The 7,551-nt window shown below is 40.9% G+C and overlaps 1 protein-coding gene across 1 annotated transcript in view; it reads right to left on the reverse strand.

Moving 5' to 3' along the window:
- The window catches only part of TRHDE (thyrotropin releasing hormone degrading enzyme), a 267,004-nt gene that overhangs the window by 203,171 nt on the left and 56,282 nt on the right, over positions 1-7,551 (reverse strand). The window lies entirely within an intron of this gene.

Consider the following 7,551-nt stretch of genomic DNA (forward strand, 5'->3'; position numbering starts at 1 on the left):
ACAGACTGAGAAGCCCTGATATACTGTATATTCATTAGGAGAACCATGCCAAAATGGGAAAATCATTAATTACGATAGAAATAATCCATCTATTATACATTTCCTTTTGATTTTCAAAAGCAATCAGAGTTATTTCTATGTTCCATCTTAATAACCAGATGTTAGCCCTCTCAGGTAAAACAGGAAACACAACCAGATGAACTAATTCTACTTTATTGTAAGACTACATTAACAGAATCTTACATATTTGAAAGTACAAATCTCCTTCTGGGAATTTTAATTGCCTGATCCACTGGGTGGGTCTTTATCTGACCATTAAACATATATGAGCTCCCCCTTCTCTTCTCTGATTATTTACTAGATCATCTCTTCCCTTCATCCCTCAAGGTCACTCTTACGTGTCATTACATCAATGCAGTAATTTACATCAGCCACATCGTTTCAGTCATGCTGTGTGTTCAGAATCAATAAGAACAATTTTATGCACAAGAAAGTAGTGGGTTACAATGGCTTACTAAGGTTGAATAAGCAAGTAATTGACTTGTAGTAGAAATGTAATTGAATAATAAAGAATGCTTATTTACTTCATTTTGTTTTATTTTACTTAACATTAACAACTGTGTCAACAAAGATATATGATCTACATTAGGAGTGCACTTACCAACTACAATGGACCAACAACTCTGCCACTAAGCAATGCAATCATAAAGTGAAACATCTCATGACAACTCTCAAATCTCAACAACAGCTTCAACTGCTGTTGTTAAGTAAACCACTGCAGTCATTGAAGGTAATATCATTTGACCATGGCTTGCAATTTCCTGCTGGTTTCCCCACTGACTTGGCTTGTCAGAGGCTGGTTGTGAAAGTTGCAAATGGGGATCTCATATCACATGATGCTACAACTGTTATAAATGTACAATAGTTGCAAAGCATCCAAATCACAATCATTTGACTGCAGGGATGCTATGCACCAAGTTCAAGGATTAGTCATAAATATCTTTTTTAGCACTATTGTAACTTTAATGAGCATTTGGTAAGTTAAGCACTACCTATAATTATAGTTTATATAGCATGATGGAGCAGTGTTGCTGTATTTAATGCTTCTTGTGATATTTGCTCCTCCCTTCCACAAAATTCTTGGGTTTCGTTCAATAGCTAGGGCTTAGGTGATAGGCAGTTTATAAAGGAATGGATAACTGTCCTATCAGCACTAAGGGGAAAAAGATAGCATGCACGCCAACATAATTGAGCAAACTATTCTACCAAATGATTGAACTATTGATAAGCCCTTAGGTCCAATTTCAGATTTCTTAATAATACTTAGCATTTATACAATTCACATATATTACCTCACTAATTCTTAAAAGCATCATGAGATAAGCCAAACTATTATCTTCAAATAACAGTGGAGAAGCTAAGGAATGACTATCATGAGTTTATGCTTTCATTTCCCCCATGCCTTGAAGGTCACCTCTGACATGCAGACAAAAGAAGCATGATACCCCAAATGCAATTCTGAATACAGCTACACTCTCTGAAGAACCTGATAGATTTCACATCATAATTCCATCTGTTGTTTTCTAGAATTTATTTTAACTACTAATTAATAGTTGTCTCCAATATGCTACAAAATAAAATAACTAGTTCTGTCATTGTACTGCTTAAAATAAGCAAAGTTCCTTGAGCATTGGCTGGATGCCAGAGGATATCCTAGAAGAACAGTTAAAAAGTATAATAAGAAATAATTTACTTCCATCATAAACTAAAAAAAGTTAATTCAACACTACTGAATTTAAATTTATAATAGTTTTGCTAGGTCATAAGAATATATTTAGTTGTAGGAATATACTTATAACCATATATAGATAAAGAAACAACATCAATAATCTTCTTAGGCATATAAACCTATAACAATGTCCAGGCAAAACAGTGGCAGGCCAACATGCCTTAGTTAAGCAGCAAAAATGACATTAAGGAAATTGCTGATGGCTGAGCTTTATGCTCGAATGAACAGAACTTCCCCAGACAAGGAGGAAGCTGTGTGATTGCCCATCTGTGCTCCAGGTAGTTTCTCCTCAAGAGAAGACTGGCAACATCTGAAGAAATTGTCAGCTATTCTCAAGTTGAGTGCCAGGAGCCAGGGAAGGCATCCCCAAGCTCAAAACCTCACACAGAAACCATTAATGGATGTCATGCTCAATGAATCTGCTTTCTAACATTGATTATTTGGGAACAAGGATTTACAACAAATAAAGTCATTCAGACATACAACAAAACAGCCAAAGTTACATAGCACCCAACATTTAAATCTATACTGAAGTTCAAAGCAAAAAGGACAATACCAGGGTTTTATCAAAAATAGGTACCAAAATCCTTAAGACTTTTGTTTCCATGGTAATAAGATTGTTGGACCTGACCTTGACTGCATAGTGCTTCTATTTATCATGCAAACTGACAGAACTCTGGGATGAGCAGGAAAGGCTAGAAACTATACAGATATGCCAGTGCTAACCCAAATCTTGAGGATTTTCTACAACTGTGTGAAAATTCTTCCCATTTGTCCTTTTTTCATCAAACAAGATGAAAAACAAGTAGGTTAAACATTATTACAACTCAGAATGAACTCTAAATTCTAAAGAACAGAAAAAACATGCCCCATTGAACATGGCAAGGAGTGTTGTGATTATTGAAATATAATAGTTGTAAAGTAGTTTTAGTACTGCAACCTCTAACCATCATGACAGAATCAATACTATTCATGACAATATCTTGGAAAGCTATTTTTGATTAAAAATCTTTGAAGAACAATCTGAAACAAAATTGTTTTCTAATTGCATTTTAAGGGTGGGGTCTAAATACATTGTTATTTCAGCATATGGAAGCCATAATAATTTACTAAAGCAGTAAATGAACTATGTCTAGATTGACTGGAATTCCTTTGTTATCGCTACAGTAATTTTGGCATTCTACTCTCTTTGAAACTATTTACTATGATTTAGTTGCTTACAGACTTGATCTCATGCCCAATTATATGGGCTTAAAAAAAACTACTTTGAAAAAAAGGCACATAGACATTCCTGACAGACTTATTATTATATTACTATACATTTGTGTATAGACTGGGCTGGCATCTTATACTGAATGGGTATTACATTCAGAATAGCCCATGTTAATGGAAGCAGAGAGCCTGGCTTCTTGAAGCTACAATCTGTCAGGAGCACAATTATGCAGAAAAAAGGAAAGTCCATTAACAATGAAATATAGGGGGGGAAACCAAAAGGAAGGGAAATGCCCATTTTATTCAGGCTCCTACAAAAAGAAATCCATTATAGGAGGAAGCATACTAATAGGTGAACTGATTGCAAGGCTGTGAATTTTCTCCCTCAAATTCACCTCAGAAGTGATCAACATTTTTAAAATGATATAATTGAATGAAGAACATCATAGCAGGAAGGAAGATAACAAAAATGATGCCTTGCACTCATACCCAAAGTTTTTGCTTGCCTAAGGAAATCTAAAATCTCTAGGCAATGAATCACTTCAACTAAGAAAAAAGACTCCCAGGCACTTGTAGAAAGACTTCTAAAAAAGAAGCTTCACAAAGACAAATTAACTCTAAGATTATAAATATGAAGGGGAAATGAGAAGACTGAATCAATTAGAGAATTATTCATATTTTAGGATTCCCTTCTGAAAAGAGATCAAGGCCTGAATTAAGGATCAAAATGATTAATTGACTAACCAGCAGCCAACAGAGATACAGATAAAAAGTGGCAGATTTATACACCCAGTGAATCCAAACTGACAACACAGAGATTCTGCACTGTAAAAAAGGAAAACATCACAATCCAAGCAACACAGACACACACGTGTAGAAAGACAAAATCTCCCTCTATGAGGGAGATGGGTGGTTTTAAAATATGATATATAAATAAAAATATAAATAAACAAAATTTATAAGCAAGCTTCTAAATATTTTTGCATAGTGTTCAAAGAAAACGTTTTAAATTGGAAGATGTTGTATGCTCCCTTTCCAATATAAGAAATGTTTCAAAAATGAAATGTTTAAATTGTGGAATATAATTAAAGCATGCTTTATTATTTAAATTATATTTCCAGTCAGAAAATCTTTACTATTTGTAATATATTTCCTATTAGGATTTTTTTTTTAAATTCTCTATTGGGGTTGCCTATTGGGATTGCCTATTGTTAGATCGGGTGAATGAAGGCACACTCAGGCTTCAGAGTAACAAACAGCTCTTTATTAGTACAAGTCAACTATGTACAATCCAGCGAAGGTTCAGTCTGACAACAGCCCTTTTATAGGGAGCTGTCAGACTCTTTGACCAATCAGATTGAATATCTGTTCCCGCCAGAACAGAGGACCTTGGTATAAACCATTACCAATGTTTCTGGTATCTAACACCCCTCCCCTCTTAGATAGGCTCAACTGACTTGTGATATAGCCATGCAGGTAGGTGGGCTTTCTGGTGGCTCTCCCAGACCTGCGCAGTTCAATTGGTGGGTGTTCTTCAGTCAGATTGGATGGACCTGTTGTCTCTGCGGCTTCGCTTGGTGAAAGCTCCTGGAATTCTCACAGGACGCTGCTGGAGTTTCTGGAGCCGGTTCGCTCGGAAGTCGCTGCGGGACTGCAACACTTACAGATAAGTGCCCCAGTATCTTCAGGATTGAGTTACCTGTGGAAGGAGTGAATTCATGCTCCTTTTGTGTAGGGATTTGGCTAACTCATGCAGGAGTTACTCTGGTTGCCTAAGACTGGAGTTGGAGATGCAGCTACGGAGTTGGTCAATGTGTCATCTACAATTTCGACCGTCCTCAAGCTCTAATAGGTAAGAGCGAGGCTCGGTGATGCCTAGTACTATGGCAGGAATCCAAAGAGTTCCCCCAGCATAGTTGCGGGTGTAAACTTGATCCCCAATGCTAAAGTTTCTTATTTTGCTGGTCGAATCTGGGGGTGATGCGGCAGAGTAGTTTGGGTGTAGCCATTCTAAGTGGGACCTTAGCTGATGACTCATTAGAAGCTCGGAAGGGCTTCTAGCACTTGGTGTGATGTGCTGTATGAGGAGGAATTGATCAACCCATGTTTGCCAATCTCCCAAGCCCATCCTAGATAGGCCTTCTTTTGCAGATCTCACCATTCTCTCTACCTGACCATTGGAAGCTGGATGGGATGGAGTGACCAGGGCATGTCTGATTCCCTCTGCTGCTAAATAGGTCTCAAATTGCATGGCCATAAATTGGGGCCTGTTGTCAGAGACCAAAACATTGGGCAGGCCGTGAGTGGAGAAAAGTCTCCATAGTGCCTTGATGACCACTTCTGCCATGGTAGAGGTCATGAGGACTACTTCTAGCCATTTCAAGTAGGCATCCACAACTACCATAAAGGTCTGACCATGAACAGCGCCAGCAAAATCTATGTGCACACTAGACCATGGTTCTTGAGGTTGCTCCCACTCCTTAGCGGGCACCTCTGGGGGAGCTGGTCTGGACTCCTGGCATGGTGTGCAAGTAGCAACCCATTCTTCTATCTCCCTGTCCATGATAGGCCACCACACGTAACTCCTGGCCAAATATTTCATCCTGACAAGGCCTCTAATACTGCAATGTGCAGTTTGGGTGGAACAACGACTCGGTCACCCCACAGTAAACAACCATTTATTACTGACAGTTCCTCACATTTGCAATAAAACATTTTAAATTCAGACCCCACAGGCCCCTTGGGTCACCCCCTCCACACACAGTTCAAAACCTGTCGGAATGTAGACTCTTTTGCTGAGTGGTGGGCAATGTCACAAGATGAGATAGGACCAGCCTCAAGACAGTCAATGAGGACTGGCATCTCGGGGTAGGGTCTGCAAGTAGTTCAGGCAGTGGGCATCGACTCAAGGCATTGGCATGCCCCAAGCTAGAGCCAGGTCAATGGACAAGGCGATAACTGTAGGCCATGAGGAAGATTGTCCATTTGGTCATTCGCAGTGACAAAGAAGCAGGGGTAGGCTGGTCCCCAGCCAGCAATCCCACAATGGTTTGTGGTCCGTGATAAGTTCAAAGTCACGGCTGTAGATGTACTCATGGAACCGTTTCATGCTGGCGACTGCAGCCAGAGCCTCACGGTCCAATTGGCTGCTTCAGGTCCTGCCCCAGGACCACTTGGCGTGTTTGCTGAGAAGCCGATGCAAAGGCTCAGCAACTGTGGCTTTCTGTTTGAGAAAAACACTGTAGAAGTTAAGGAGCTTGAAGAATGCCTGCAGTTTGGTCTGATTGCGAGGTGAAGGTGTGTCCTGGATTGCCTTAATTTTTTTGTTGGTCGGGTGAACCCCAGAGCAGTCGATGAGGTACCCTAGGAATTCAACCCTTGGCACGTTAATTTGGCATTTCTTTTTTGAGCTGGAGGCGCCTTTGTCTCTGATTCTGGCCAGAACAGTTCCCAATCTTTTAAATAATTGTGCCTTATTTGCAGCCGATACCAAAATCTCTTTGGAACAGTCCAGGGGCGATACTAACTCCGAATTGAAGGCGGGTGCATTTGAATGCATCCCTGTGTGTCACGATGGTTCAGGCCTCCACCATGGCGCCATCTACATGCATCTGCTGGTATGCCTGTGGCATATCTAATTTTGCAAAAACTTTTCCGGGGCCTAATGAGTGCAGTAAATGCTGTACAATGAGTACAGGCTAAGCGCTTTGCTGCAAAGCTTTGTTTATCATGCACTTATAATCCGCACAGATGCGGACAGACCCATCAGGCTTGACAGGTGTCGGTATAGGGGTCTCCCAGCGTGCATGTTCTACCGGCTCTAGGATTCCCTGGCCAATCAATTTGTCTAGTTCCAAATCAATTTTAGGGCGGAGAGCGAAAGGTACTCTCCTGGGTTTTAGCCTGATGGGGGCTACATTGGGGTCCAAGTTAAAAGATATTGGAGTCCCCTTATACTTACCTAGACTGGTGCCGAAGACATCCTCAAACTCCTTAAAAAATTCCTCAGTGATTTTGTCTCGTATGGAGTTGATTCCGGTCACTTCTAGGCCCAGGGCTTTGAACCAATCAAGCCCCAGGAGGCTCTGTAATTCTCCATTGACTACCATCACTGGTAGATGGCCATAGAAGGTCTTGAACCTCACGCGGACAGTCCCCTGGGGACGATGGGGACTTGGTTCCCCTGGTAGTCACGAAGGCGGATGTCTGGAACCTGCAGCTGATGCTTTTTAAGGCTAAGGATAGCCTGTTTGAGATCTGCCCAAGACATTATGGTCAAGGATGACCCTGTGTCAATCTCCATATTGCATGGAGAGTCCTCAATGAGGACTGTGGCTTTCAGCTTTTTTGGCCATTTTGTGCGGACTTCGCCTATGGAGGTGTGGTAGGTGACTCTGGTGTCACCTTCTGTTTGTCATTGTGGCGGCTGCCATGCTCCTTGGTTGGGCCTCCGCTGACGGTTAGGTATGCTTCTGGGCTTCCAGGTTGTAGCGGGGCGATCACTTCTGCAGACCTTGGTAATGTGCCCCTTGCGTTCGCAGAGTTGACAG

Source organism: Thamnophis sirtalis, unplaced genomic scaffold, assembly GCF_051295495.1.
Source record: "Thamnophis sirtalis isolate CommonGarterSnake01/CBP01778 unplaced genomic scaffold, rThaSir2_p1.2 scaffold_9, whole genome shotgun sequence".
NCBI lineage: Eukaryota > Metazoa > Chordata > Lepidosauria > Squamata > Natricidae > Thamnophis > Thamnophis sirtalis.